Source organism: Hyperoodon ampullatus (genome assembly GCF_949752795.1).
Source record: "Hyperoodon ampullatus genome assembly, chromosome: 3".
Taxonomy (NCBI): Eukaryota; Metazoa; Chordata; class Mammalia; order Artiodactyla; family Ziphiidae; genus Hyperoodon; species Hyperoodon ampullatus.
Genome location: NC_136916.1, coordinates 133,641,504 through 133,657,307, shown reverse-complemented (window position 1 = coordinate 133,657,307; position 15,804 = coordinate 133,641,504).

Below are 15,804 nucleotides of genomic sequence, written 5' to 3'. Positions count from 1 at the left end.
ACCAGTGGGTAGAGAGCTAATGGGAAGAATTCTTTAGCAAAGAAGATAGCACAGTTTGACTTAGAGACTGTATTAGTCAGGGTTCTCCAGAGAAAATAACCAGTAGGATATGTACATGAAGAGATTTATTTTAAGCTTGGCAAGTCAAAAGCTGATAGGGGAGACTAGGCGGGGCTGGAGACTCAGGAAAAAGTTGTAGTTGGAGTTCCAAGGCAATCTGCTGTAGAACGAGGTCTACCTGATATTGCAGGTGAAGTCCAAAGGCCATCTGCTCCAAAATGCTTGCTTGCCTTTTTGTTCAGGCCTTCAATTGAGTCAATCAGGACCACCCACATTATAGAGGGGAGTCTGCTTTCCTCAAAGTCCACCAACTGAAATGTTAATCTCATCCGAAAACACCCTCACAGAAACATCTAGAACACATTTTGAGCAAATATCTGGGCACCATAGCCCAGCTAAGTTTGCACATAAAATTAGCCATCAGACAGGTCCAGTCATCACTGAACTTGATTCATTAATTTATTCAGAAAATATTTATTGAGCATCATCTGTGTCCTAGGTACTATTCAAGGAATATCTGAGTGAACTAAACAAAGTCCCTGCCTTTATGGGGCTCACGTGGTGCTGGGGGAGACTGTCAGGTAGTGATATGTGCTGTGAAGAAAAATTAAAACAAGTGGAGTCTGATGAGGATGCTATTCTAGATAGAAAAGTCAGGGAAGGCATCTTTGAGCTGTCACTTGAGAAGCACCCAAATGAAGAGATAGAGTGAACCATTTGAATATTTAGAGGAAGAGTTTTCAGTCTGCCTGAAGAGTAAGGAGGTACAAAGCCCCTGGGGTGGGAATGTGCTAGGTGTGTTCAAGGAACAGCAGGGAGGCCAGTATGGGAGAAGCTGATTGAGTGAGGCTGAGAGAGGTAGGCAATGAAGCAGGGCCTTGTGGGAGGCTTAAGAGCCTCTTTTCTGAAGCATTGAGAGAGGGTCCAAGGAAAGACTGGGATCTGGGCTCCAGGTACGTACTTTCTGGGTGGGCTTCAGGATGTTTGATACTCCCTCATTCCCTAACTCTCTCCTTCTTTCCCCTTCTCCCAGTGTTGTCTCCACAAATCTCTTTAATCTTCAATATCAGACATCCCTTCCATTTCCTCAGAACATAGCTCCCCCCTTTGGAATTAATGAAATCCCAGCCCCTTCGAGTATGGTACAAATTCTGCCACCTCTGGCCTCAGCTGGATGTGAACATAGTCTCAATCTGTTCTAGCTCCTGCTGATTCTGCAGAGAGGGGAGGATGAGCTCCAGTCCCGTGGTAGGAAGAGGGTAGAAGGTGGAGGGCTGGAGTAAACTGGGAGCATTACAATTTCTGTTTGTTCTCTCCACCAGCAGGGCCGGTCTAGGCTTTCTCTCTACCCAGAGACAAATACATCTCACCTCTGTGATACAGGGTTTTCTTTTTTTTCTTTTTTGTCTAGTCCAGGGTTTGGCAAGCTATGGCTCATGGATCAAATCTCACAGGCCTGTTTTTATAAATAAAGTTTTATTAGAAGACAGCCACACTCATTGTTTAAGTATTTTTTTAAATTAATTAATTAATTAATTTTTGGCTGCATTGGGTCTTCGTTGCTGTGCACGGGCTTCTCACTGCGGTGGCTTCTCTTGTTGCGGAGCACGGGCTCTAGGCGCGTGGGCTTCCGTAGTTGTGGCAGGAGGGCTCAGTAGTTGTGGCTTGCGGGCTCTAGAGTGTAGACTCAGTAGTTGGGGTGCAGGGGTTTAGTTGCTCCACGGCATGTGGCATCTCCCGGACCAGGGCTTGAACCCGTGTCCCCTGCATTGGCAAGAGGATTCTTAACCACTGTGCCACCAGGGAAGTCCTCTGGTTGTTTAAGTATTATCTGTGGCTACTTTTGCATTACAGTGGTAGAGTTGAGTAGTTGCAGCAGGGACTGTATGGACTGCAAAACCTAAAATATTTACTCTCTGGTCCTTTACAGAAAAAGTTTGCCCACCCCTGTGATATAGTCTATGAGAAAAATGTATATTTCTTCTAGTAACATGATTTCAACTCTGTTTCTTGAAAAGGAAGAATCCTGGCCTTATTATGCTAAAACATTCTCCTCTGCTTGGCTTGGTCCCTTCATTATGGGGGTCCCACATAAACTGACATGGGGTATGGCTGAACTATCTGGTTAAATGGCATCATAGTAACCTAGTTTCTCTCTAATCCCCAAGATTCTCCCTGGAGAGGAGGAGTGGGGGCTGAAGTTCAGCCTGCCACACCTGTAGTCTTCAGTTAATTTTTTGGTGTGTGACTCACGGCTGTTAACAGAAATGTGTGTGGTCAAAACAATGTGGAGGATTTATCCAAACCATCAGAGGGAAAAGTGTTAACATATGTTCACAGACAGATGAGTATCTTTAGAGATGCTCAAAGAGAAATGAAACATGATTGCCATCAGAGGTTGTACTTGGATGTATGTTTTACAAATAGATCCATATTTTAAAAATATTTTAATATTAATGCTAATGGATTTGACATGTGTGTTAGGGAGAGAACACTGGAATCTTAGAGTTGACTGCAACTTGGAGAGATCATACCTCCCCATTCGTGACATGCCAAGTTTAAAAATTTCTCTTGTCCTGACCATTGGTTACAGTATATAACATCTGCAGTAGGCATATGTTCTTTTTCAATTGCTTCTTCCTTTGGTGAGTTACTCCTGTCTCATTTCATGCAGTCTTGTTGGGCATGTGACTGGGACTGATCCATAAATGTTCCCTATTCCTCTGGTCACAGTTAATGGTCCAGGGAATGCATGTGACCCCAACTGGAGCATCCTTCCTTGTCTTGTGTGCTTTGGTTGCTGGTATTCTTATTTTCTTCTTTACCTTCCTAAGGTCTCTGTTTTACCCCAGAATGATGATGAGTTCTAATTTGCACTGGATAACTGGAGTAGATTGTAAAATATATTTAAAATATCATTTAAATTTTAAAATGCTATTGTATTTTATAGTGGGAATGGATGTAACAACTTCGTTCATTCCACAGACTCTTCTGTCCTGTGACTTTGCCATGCTCCGTTACGAGGTGGAGTATAATACTCCTCTTAAATATGGGCTGGCCTTAGTGACTAGTTTGACTGGTAGAATATACCAAAGTGATCAATGATAAGCTTGATAAAATTGCATCCTCATGTATCCAGCTCCCAGATCAAGTAATGGAACATTACTAGCCCCCAGAAGTCTCCTTCGTCCACTAGCCACCCCAGAGGTTAGATCTGGTTTGATTTCTGAAACCATTGCTTAATTTTGCTTGCTTACAAGTTGTATATAAATGGTCTTTTGTGTCTGGCTTCTGTTGCCCAGCTTTGTGTTTGTGAGATTCATTCATGCTGTTGTGTGGGGTTGTACTTGTTCATTCTCATGGCAGTATTCTGTTGTATGAATGCTATAATTTATTCATCTCATCTACTGTTGATAGGCACTGGGTAGTTTCCAGGGCTGGGCAATTATGAATAGTGCTGCTAAAAATATCCTTGTCCACGTCTTTTGGTAAGCATATGTACATAATGCTGTTGAGTATATAGTAGGAGTGGAAGTGCATATGTTCATCCTTCGTCAGTAGGGCCAGTTTTCCAGAGAGGTTGTACCAATTCACGCTCCCACGGGCTGTGTTAGAATTCTAGGTCAACATTTTGGCCAACATTTAGTATTGCCTGTCTTTTTCATTTTAGCCATTCAGTGGGTGCTAATTTCAAATTGTCAAGAGACTAACACTAATCAGTTGGATATCAGAGAGAATCAGTAGATGCCATTCTTTAAGAGGTAGCAAAAGTTCCATAATTTTTAGGAATTTTTGGAAAATGTTTTTGTACTTTGTTATCATGTGTAAATATTTTATGCATTATTTTATAAACGTCCATATCGTTGCAGTGTCTATATTTTGAGGGTACATACCTACTTTAGACCGTGAAACTACTGATATGAACAGAGTGGCCCTCAGTTTAGGAAGCTTCCCAAATTTAGGCTCATCAGTGAGCACCTTGCACTGTGATGGGAGAAATATTATTTAAGTTTCCCAGGCATCCCCAGCTTGGGGCTAAAATAAAAGTCACAATAACCATCCTTTTTTTTTTTTTTTTTTTTTTTTTTTCCGTATGTGGGCCTCTCACTGTTGTGCCCTCTCCCGTTGCGGAGCACAGGCTCCAGACACGCAGGCTCAGCAGCCATGGCTCACGGGCCCAGCCGCTCCACAGCATGTGGGATCTTCCCGGACCGGGGCACGAACCCGTGTCCCCTGCATCGGCAGGCGGACTCTCAACCACTGCGCCACCAGGGAAGCCCACCATCCTTTATGAAATAATATTTCTCTGGTTCCTAGTCTATCTACTCTATGAAATTGCAGCCCCTGTTTATTCCTCATGCTAGTTCAGTGCATACTCATGGATGACATCCCGTATGCTCAGAAAGTCAAGAGCAAGGCACCCGCTGTCTCTGGCTCTCCTGCTCTCCCTTGCTTGTCGGGTCACTGCCCAAACCTGGAGCAGCAACCATGCTGACACCCGCCGAAGGTGCTGGGACCACCGCTGACCACTGACGTCCCACCCATCTGCAGTGCCAACTGCACCTTCTCTGTCGCTGCTGAAGTGGCTGGCACAGGATTTTGCTAACACTTGCGTCTTCAATGTCCCCTGGAGATTTTAATGAAATAGCTCTTTTTAGTTTCACTGGCTGTTTACAGCCATGGAACTTGGGTCACAGGATGTTGGGGGTGGCCAACACTGAGCAGTACTGAGAATTGTCCCTCCCCTCTGGCTCTGTCTTGATGTCATGGAACCCAATTTGTGTACTTTGACTTTCTCTTCCTTTAGGGTGACTTTCTTCCCAGGAGTCCTCTGGCCTCGCTGGGAAACAATCCTGATGAGATTATCTCACCCTCTGCCAGCTGTGCTCAGGTATGTCTGAGTCCCGAGTGCTTAGTCTCAAGCTGGGGTGACCTCATGTCCGGTTTAAACCTTAGCCCTGGTTTATGACTGTTGGTTGCCCTGGCGTAATTATTAACAGCTCTCTCTTTTACTTTCAAAAGTGTCCAGCGTGAGGTAGTAACATATATGGACCTTCTCTCTCCAGCCATCTTTAGGAAAGTTATCCAGAGGTAAAACAGAAGCAACAGCACATCTTAGAACAGTCAAGAAATAGAATATATAGGAAAGGGTTCTGAATGCCGAAGGCTGGGTGTGACACTGCAGCTACGGCCTCGTTTGCTGCCCCTGCTTTTCCTCCCAGCCCCACGGCTGGCAGCCACTTGGCTCCACCTACAGCCTGGTTTCTGCTCTGGTTTTAGATGGTTTCTTCTTTTTTTTTTTTTTTTTTTTGCGGTACGCGGGCCTCTCACTGTCGTGGCCTCTCCCGTTGCGGAGCACAGGCTCCGGACGCGCAGGCTCAGCGGCCATGGCTCACGGGCCCAGCCGCTCCGCGGCATGTGGGATCCTCCCAGACCGGGACACGAACCCGTGTCCCCTGCATCGGCAGGCGGACTCTCAACCACTGCGCCACCAGGGAAGCCCTAGATGGTTTCTTCTTTTCACAGGGAGATAGAAGGAGAAGGAGTAAAAGGCTCTGAAAGTCAGTTGGAGGTTAATACCTGCGGTGAGGGGGTCCTACCTGGTGTGGCCTGGGCCCAATTTTGCTAATCTGGCTTTTGCTGTCTTCCTGAGACAGCTTCTGTTTCGATCCTATCTTAGTTCTGAATGGAGCCCTGATGATCTCTTGCCATTTCCCCTGTCCCTGGCCTGCCCTGGACCTGAATTCTGGCTCCTGACCCTCAGTCACATGGGTTCTGCTGTCCACGGCCAGCTTTCTCAACACGGCCTGTCCTACCCTGTTGCCTGCTTGCACCCCATCGGTGTCCCCTGCTCTTTGGAAGCCGTTTTGTAACCTCTGGTTGCCCTTGCATGCTGGGTTCCCACCAGGAAGGCGGGGTGCTCTAGCAGGAGGGGAGAGGGCCTTGAAGTCAAAAGACCTGGCTTCAAGTCCTAGTTCTGCAATGAGCTGTGGGACCTTGGACTAATCACCTAATCAGCTGACCTGAATTGCAATCTCCTCATCTGTAGCATGTGGAATGGAATCACTACTTGAAAATGAATGAATTGACTTCTGAGCTCAGAGAGTTTCCTAGTGAGTTTGTTTGGTTATGAATCAGTTATCTGGGGCTGGAATAATCCTTGGGAGGTCAGATTTCTGAACTTGAGGAATCAAGCCTCTACAAAAAAAGAAGCTGGGGAAGAGAGCCTGGAACAGTTGGCTGGATTTTCCATTGTTGTCTTAGGAGAAAGTTTGACCAGCTCCTGAAGCTGGGCTATTCACCTGTCCCAGTTGCTTTCAGCCCAGAGAGGCCTTGAATCAGACAGTTCTCACAGGGGAGTGTCACTAGCACCTTTCTCCCATCTTCTCTCATTGGTTTTGGGAAACCAGTTTGAGAAATTTGCCAGGAATGGAGAAGAGTCTTAAATTTCTGTCTTTCAGTAATACTTAGTTCATTTTCAATAGAATCTAAAATAGGGACTTCCCTGGTGGCCCAGCAGTGAGGAATCCGCCTGCCAATGCAGGGGACACAGGTTCGGTCCCTGGTCTGGGAAGATCCCACATGCCACGGAGCTACTAAGTCCGTGCGCCACAACTACTGAGCCTGCGCTCTAGACCCCGCGAGCCACAACTACTGAGCCCGTGCGCTACAACTACTGAAGCCTGCACACCTAGAGCCCGTGCTCCGCATCAAGAGAAGCCACTGCAATGAGAAGCCCATGCACCGCTGCTCGCCTCAACCAGAGAAAGCCCGCGTGCAGCAACAAAGACCCAACACAGCCAAAAATAGATAAATTTAAAAAGAAAAAGAAAAAAGGGTCCAAAAATATAGAATCTAAAATAAGGAGAAAGAGCATTATTTTCATCACATCGAAGTGAATTCAAAATGAGTTGGAAACAGGTATGTTATAAGCATCCATATTAATGATCTAAAATATAAAACAGAAATTGGCAAGGCCAACCTGATTATAGTTCTGTTCTTCCTGGAATGGGAGATAGCAGGTGAGAAAAGTAGGATTTCAGAAAACATCTTCCTCCCATGCAGAAATCCCCAGTGTGGGACTCAGATCTGATTAAATGAGTCAGGCTTACATTCATTACGGTATATTACAAACATTTTTCAGCATTCAGAAGTGACTGGTGTCTCTGTGGATTTGGCCAGTTCCTGGCAATTATGCACTTGGATGCTAGTGTAAACCAGTGTGCCAAGCGCCTGGAATGACGATCCATGTCTGAACAACTTTCAGTCTGGGAAGGATGTTATTCAAACACCATGCTCCTTCCCAAGATGGCCAAATCCTGGTTACAGTTCTATCCTTTAAATCTATTTATCCTGAAACCTGACCGGAAAGGATATGGCCACATCCCTTGCCCCTTTCAGCTTCTGCAGCAAACACCTGGGGGACCTTGCATGTGCTTTACAGCGTCTGTCTTCAGATTTATCAAGAAGTAGTTCCGTGCCTAGCGCCTTAATCGGAAAATCACATTCTGAACATAACGTGTCAGATGGATTATTAGAAAATGCTAATTTGTTCAGAGACTGTTAAATCTGGAGTCCTGGCCAAATCCTGAACTGAGTCATGGCGTTCTTTTTCTGAAATGTCCTTCCACTTTAATTTGTATGAGTATTAACCAACCTGTCCTCCACTGTAGCTGATTCACACTTGTTCTTTGTGCTGCAGCCCTTTATTAGGAAGAGAGGCTGTCACGTGGCATGTTCTGTATAGCAGTGGAAGCTGGTGCAAAAACTTAACACTTTTTAGGAATTTGATCTAGGACTACCTTGGCATATCTGGAGAGGACGAGAATGTGTGCTCTCTGAGGCAGGAATTTTTGTCTCTCAATGACTGTGAACAGCATCTAGACCAACATCTGGCTTGAAAGAGCCGCCGGTAAATATTTGTTGAATGAATAAATAAGTGAATAAATAATTATAAGCCCACCCTCTTCTTTTTTTAAAATTAATTAATTAATTTTTGGCTGTGTTGGGTCTTCGTTGCTGCGCTCAGGCTTTCTCTAGTTGCGGCGAGTGGGGGCTACTCTTAGTTGCGGTGCGCGGGCTACTTATTGTGGTGGCTTCTCTTGTTGCGGAGCACGGGCTGTAGGTGCGCGGGCTCAGTAGTTGTGGCTCATGGGCTCTAGAGCACAGGCTCAGTAGTTGTGGTGCATGGGCTGAGCTCCTCCACGGCATGTGGGATATTCCCGGACCAGGGCTCGAACCTGTGTCCCTTGCATTGGCAGACGGATTCTTAACCACTGTGCCACCAGGGAAGTCCACCCATCCTCTTCTTAATTGCGCAGTAAATATCATCTTGTCCGTTCCTTACTCTCTTTTGTTTTCTCACTCTGTTTTTATTCAGTTTACACAGAAGGCATTTAAAAGCATTTCTCTACCAAATGGGGCAAGTTGAAAGCAAATATGGCCTTGATGGGGGCCTTGTGGGCACTTGTCAATCTTTTCACTCATCCCTCTTGCCTCCCTTCCTCGCCCAGCCTTCATGCCTCTCCTCTAGAAGTAGCCCTGCTTCCCGGCTCGGCACATGGCCTGGCCTTCCTTTGTCTGCACCTGTAACATTATGTGGCCGCGGCAATGCTCGCCTCCTTCCCCCTGGTTTGAATCCCTTCTATGTAAGACAGACTCCTTCCCTTCTGTGGAATCTTGTAGCACCAGTTATTTCCTCTCTTCCGCCAGCTCCTCACTATTGACTTCCGCAGAGCCCATAGGAGAGCTCAAGTCTTTCCAGTGTTAAAACACACACAAGGGCTTCCCTGGTGGCGCAGTGGTTGAGAGTCCGCCTGCTGACGCAGGGGACACGGGTTCGTGCCCCGGTCCGGGAAGATACCACATGCCGCGGAGCGGCTGGGCCTGTGAACCATGGCCGCTGAGCCTGTGCGTCCAGAGCCTGTGCTCCGCAACAGGAAAGGCCACAACGGTGAGAGGCCCGCGTACCGCTAAAAAAAAAAAAAAACACGCACGCACACACACACACACACACACACCCATACCCATACCCATACCCCAAAACAAATACCCCTCCCCAGCCCGTCCAAACTTGCTCCATATCACTTTTACCCTTAGAGCCTAGTTTTTCAATAGAAAGGTCCGTATTCAGAGATTCTACCTTCTCACTTCTTTTAAATCTATTATTCTTTGCAAAATTCAGTAAGAAAAAAATGTTCTTTCAGAAGGCAAATACAAAATCAGAAAATATGTCTCTCCTTTAAGAATGGAACCAGACATTTTTCTTCCTTGCTAGGTAGATTTCTTAGGATAAGAGCATGAATCCCAAGTCACGTTGCATTTTGTCATCACAGAACTTTCCATTGGCAAAATCCCTTGACGACAAAAGAGAAAAACACGAGAACAATCTTTTATTGTAAAACTTGTTTATAACCCAAGAGGAAATACACATCTGGAGCCCTTGTACTGGAGTTTGTTTTCAGGTTGAGGGACTGATGAGGTGAAAAGAAATGATGGTTCTTCAGCTGAACCAGTTGATGAAGAATACAGTGAACCAGCAGGATGTTTGCTAATCTTTCTTTACGAGCATTATTGAAAAAGGTATAGAAAGACCATGTAAACGCCTCCTGGTTAAAGGGAAGAATTCTAAATGCTCTCTTCCTCCCATGACAGAGTCCTTATAAAGGAATTTCTGTTTTTTTCCCCTGAATCCTAAACACAACACAGTATCTCGTTCAAGAATTACCTTCCCGGGCTTCCCTGGTGGCACAGTGGTTGAGAGTCCGCCTGCCGATGCAGGGGACACGGGTTCATGCCCTGGTCCGGGAAGATCCCACATGCCGCGGAGCGGCTGGGCCCGTGAGCCATGGCCGCTGAGCCTGCGCGTCCGGAGCCTGTGCTCCACAACAGGAGAGGCCACAGCAGTGAGAGGACCGCGTACCGCAAAAAAAAAAAAAAAAAAAAAATTACCTTCCCGTCAGCCACACTCAGAACGCCAGCCTGTACCTCTGGAGTTCTTCTCATGTGCTCTGCACAGGTTCCATCCTGATGACATCCTCCTGTCACATGCAGTGGACATTGCAGGTGACTTGTCTGTGGTCTTTGATCATGATGACCCATCCCTTTGTGAAAGTCCCTCTTCCCTCAGTTCTGCAGCTGTCGGTTCTCCTAGCTCCTCTTTTCCAATTCCTCCTCCTCTGTCCTGGAAACTCGGCCTTCCTCAGGGTCCTTTCCTTGGCTTGCTTCTAACTCCCCATACTCACCGTTGGCTGCCTTAGTGGTCCTTTCACTGCCAATAAGCCCATGAATTCCTAATGTCCACCTCTGGCCCTTACCTCTTCTGAGTTCGGACTCATGTGCACAGTTGCCTTCCACCTTGATGGCCCTCAGGCAGTAAAGCTGAAGAGGTACAGGGCTGGAATTATGATCTCTTCCTCAAACTTGCTTTTCCTCCATCTCACTGTAGCCACACACCTGAGGGTCATTCTAGCTCTCCCTGTCTCACCCCATATTTAATTGGTGGCCAAGTGTAGCCTTTTCAACTCCTTACTACCTTTCGTCTTGGCCCCCCTTCTCTCCATCCCCACTGCCACTGCCCCGGATCCGACCTTGTCACTTCTCACCTGTAACATGGACAGTTTCCCACCTGCCTTCCTCCTCTTGCTCATGCACTTCACCAGTGCATTCTCCACCTGGATCTTTTGGTGATACCAGAGGGATCATTTTAAGATGCAAATGTGATCATGTCACTTCCCTACTGAATACACTTTACTATTCCCCACTCGTGAGGGTGTCAACTAAGGAAAGTCCCTTGCCATCCAGCTCAAGAAAGATTAGGTCATTAGCCACTGCAGCTGCTGACCTCCAACACACCCTGAATGGAGTTCAGGGTGGAGATCAGGAATGAGGCACTCTGTGCTTCGGGAGAAACTGGCAGAACAGGCCTTCAGATAGTTAGATATTTTCAGGAGAAAATTTTATGAACCAACTTCTTGCATCTTCTCATATCTAGAAAAGCACTAAAATCATTAACAGGGACATCTGCTCCCTCATGACTAGCAACAAACTTCTGCTGAAATGTGTGCTTGATGGCACGTATCCCCCCTTCACCAAAATCATATATATACTGGCCTCCCCCAAACCTTTTCACAGCAGTTCCTCAGACCCATCTGAGAGGCTGTCTCCCATGCTATAGTCCTCAGTGAGCCCCAAATAAAACAGAACTCACAGCTCCTACGTTGTGCGTTTTTCCACCCTTGAGCACAGCATAAAAGATTGTTAATTGGCTCCCTTGCCTAAACTATGCATCTTAACTTTCTTGGGGGAATCTCAGACCCAGAGGCCTACAGTGGAGGGGACAGTGGGGACCAGGTGGGGATGTTGTGAATTAGAGAGTTCGAATCCCATTTTGAGGGGACACTCTTTGGCTCCAGCCAGTTGTTGCCAGGTGGGAATTTGGGCACAGTACAGCCAAATCAAATCAACTTTTTGTGTGTGTGTGTCTTCAGCTTTCTGTTTATTAAATGTTAGAAACTAATTTTAAAAATTAAAAAAAACATCGTGTGGTAGTTCACTATGAAAGTGAAAAAGAAAAACAAACAATCTGTGGACCAAAGTAAACACACCTGTATAAGATGGTGCATGATTGATGCCTGTGTCTGTAAGCTCCCCCTGCATCCTGTATCTCAGCTGCATGCAACTGCTTCCAGTGCCCTAAAAGTGTCTTATACCTCCTCGCCTTTGTTTCTGCTGGCTTGCTCCGTTGGGAATGCCCTCTTTCTTCCCCACACTCTTCCCATCCCACCCACACTCTTCTCCCAAAGAAATGCTAAGGAATTTGGGATTTTTCCTTATTCGTCAAGACTCCCCTATAGGTCCTTTCTCTCTGATCCATTTCCTGACATTCCTTCACCCCATTTTAGGGAGAACCAACTCTCTTTCTTTTGCACTCCGATAGGTTTTATGGAATTTTGTTTTTATTTTTTTATTTGTTTTCATGAAACAACCTCTAGACTTTAAGCTCCAAAGGGATAGGTTCCATGTCTAATTTATCCATATACCCTCAAGACTTGCACAGTGATTGGCACAGAGTAGCCACTTAATAAAAAGTTGTTGAGTGAATAAACTAGACAGTAGTTAGTTGCCAAGATGTATACTTTCTAAAATTGACATTCACTTTAATTCTTATCAAAAAGTGCCAAAAAGTTATTTTATAGTTGAAAACTTAATATCATTCCAAAATCCTCATAAATACTGATGCCTCTTCTGCAAGTCAGTCTCCAAAGATGTCCACCAATGAACATGCCTCCCAGTATTCATGCCCTTGTGTGGTTCCACCCCCCACCCCCCACTTGAACCTGGGTTGGCCCTTTGACTTGCTTTCTGATCAGTAGAATGAGGTGGAAAGGACACTGTATGACTTCCAAGCCTGGGTCAGAAGAGGTCTTACTGCTTCTGCCTGAGTTTCTTGGAATTCTTGCTCTTTTTTACTCTCTCTGGGAACCCAGCTGCTGTGCTGTGTGGAGCTCAAGTCACATGAAGAGGCCATGTATAGACCCCTGCTGGGCTCCCAGCCAACAGGTAGCATCAACCACCAGCATAGGAGTGGGGCATATTGGACATCTAGCCCAATAGAGCCTGCAAGTGGAAGCCATAGCCAACTTTGCAGTGCAACCGTGCAGACATCCCAAGTGAGAACTGCCCAGCTGAGCCCATTCAACACACAATCTGTGTGAGATACAATTAGGTTATGAGCCAATTAAGTTTTGCCATGGTTGTACAACGATGAATAGCCAGAGCATCTTAGAAGTGAATAAAATCTTCTGCTTGAAATAATTATGTTAAGGATAGTTTAACCCAACTTGCTACAACTGACCTTGGAGTTCTGTGCTACATTATTTCACAGAGAACCTACTAGACCTCATGCTTCAATGAGAGTTTTTAAATGTGCAGTGTCCTTCATTTGGAGAGTTATATACTCCTGATACATTTACATATTTATAAAAAAATCTTAGTAAAGTTTTCTGACAGGCTCATACACATCAAATTCTTACACAGCGAATAACGTGCTGATGAAAAAATGCCAGTATAAATTCCATCCTGTAGTAGCCAGTGCATTTTTCATTTCATTAGAATGAAATTGTAGAAAAGATTTTCTATGGTCCTTTCTATAGAGGAGTCATTCTTTAGCCAAATAATATATGGCAGATTTCAGTAAACAATATTTATTTAGCTTTTATATGTTAGATAGTTCTCTTGCCCCATTAAAAAAATTAAGCTATAATTTATAGACAGTAAAATGCACCATTTTTAGTATACAGTTGTGCAAGTTTTGACAAATGTAGGCAGCTGTGCAACCACCATAACACTCAATACAGAACAGTTCCATAGCCCCCCTGCCACCCCCCCAAATTTCCCTGGGCTCCTTGGTAGTCAAGCCTCCCCCTTGATCACTGATCTTTTTTTAAAACAATTTATTGTGATATACATATAACATAAAATTAACTATTTTAAAGTGAACAATGTAGTGACATTTAGTATATTCATAATACTGTACAACCACCATCTCTGTTTAGTTCCAAAAATATTTCCATTATTCCAAAGCAAAACTCTTTGCAGTATTCTCTCCCATTCACTCCTTCCCCCATCCCCTGGCAACTACCAGTCTGTATTCTGTTTCTATGGATTTATCTCTTCTGGATATTTCATATAAATGGAATCAGACAGTATGTGAGCTTTTGTGTCTGGCTGCTTTCACTTAACCTAATGTTTTGGAGGTTGATGCCCTTTGTAGCATGCACCAGTACTCCATTCCTTTTTATGGCTGAATAATGTTCCATTGTATGGATATGATGCATTTCTTTGTCCTTATAATTTTGCCTTTACAAGAAGGTCATGTAAATGAAATCATATAGTCTGTAGCCTTTTTTTTTTTCAGTACACGGGCCTCTCACTGTTGTGGCCTCTCCCGTTGTGGAGCACAGGCTCCGGACGCGCAGGCTCAGCGGCCATGGCTCAGGGGCCCAGCTGCTCCGCGGCATGTGGGATCTTCCCAGACCGGGGCACGAACCCGTGTCCCCTGCATCGGCAGGCGGACTCTCAACCACTGTGCCACCAGGGAAGCCCTGTAGCCTTTTGATTTCAATGAGATGTTTTGATCTTTGCTTTTAGAGTGTATGGGTACCTTCAGTAGTCCCTATCACTTATGAAACTGTTTTCCTAATGGTTCTTTGGGGGTATGATATTTTGGGGTCCTAACTTGTGTGTACCCATCTCCCTCTGCTTCATTGAACTTCCTCAGTTTTACACTGAGGCCCTGCCCAGAGCCTGGGCACACAACATATTAGTTGCTATTGATTTAGGGAAAGGTTGTTGGTGTGAAATCAGAGGACACACGTGTCTGATCCTTCACTTTATATTCAAAAGCCATTTTATGGGTATAAGTAAGATTTGCAAAGCATATATAAGGAGTCAGGTTTTCTCTCCTATGAGCTGATAGTTAGGGGCAGAAATGAGAGGATCAGATGCCACTGTGTTCCCAGAGAAAGGAGCAGCGGCTGCCTCCCACTCGCTTTATGTGCTGGGGGAGGGTCAGCTATACTAGGACATTCAGATGTGTAAGGGGATATGAGGAAGGAGGGAACTTGTGACTATGTACAGGGTTGGCTCTGAGAAAGCAAGTCTTTCCTACTGCACCGGTGAGATGTCCCTGAGGATATGTAGATAAGGCAACAGAATGTGTCAACACAGAGAGGGCCTCCACAGCCTGCCTGCCTGGCTTCCTGGCCGAGCATGCCTTAGGAGAGCAGACACGGTTTCACATCTCTCTAGAAGGGCTTGGGAGATCGCCAAGAAGCAGAGAGAGAGCAGGTGGGCCTGAAGGGGTCTCTTGGTCAGGAGACCAGCCGTGGTGAGAGTATGTGCTGTGTGGCTGGGGACCAGATGGGATTTCAGCCCCCTCAGCAAACGCTGGGCTGCAGGGTCATCCATCTGAGCCGAGGACCAGACGGGGTCTGAACATCTCAGCAGAAGCCGTTGTACGGCAGATAATGGCAACAAGGGACGGGATGCCTTCTCCAGGTGTCATGATGCTGCACGAGCCCCAGGAGCTTGAAAACCACCCAGGGAAAAGGAGGGGGAGGAGAAACTCCAGACTGATTTTAGACTTGAAATAGCTAAATGTCTTTGGGAGCCAGGAGTGTAATTTCTGCCAGCAGGTGGAATTGGAACTTGAGATAGAGAATATGAGGAGTAGACTTATTAGTCTCTCTGGAGCTCAGTCTTTTCATCTGGCAAAGACAGAGGTCATTCAGAGTCCCTCCTTTATACGGTTATTGAGAGCGTTAAATGAATTGATGTGTGCCCAGCATTTAGGATGGTGCCTGGCACACAGCGAACAATAAATGTTAGCTCTCATTATCTGCAAAATGCATACATATGTACATATGAATACATACCTCAAGCAAACAAGCTGAAAAACAGGAAATGATGGGAAAATAAAGACAGTGCTTGAACACCTCATCTATTGCAGTTCTGTGCTACCATACAAGTGAACCAGGAAATCAGAGTTCCTGCCCTTTGGAGCTTTCAATTTAAGAAACAATGAAACTTCTGACAGTTTCTATTGTTGTTGCTAAAGCTGAATTATCAGTACATATTGACTACCTGCTGAGTGAATTAAGACAATGGCAACCACAAGGCTGGCTGGTATTTCAGGCGTGGCTTATGGGTCTTTGCACATGGAGGGTCGCTTGGATCTCCCAC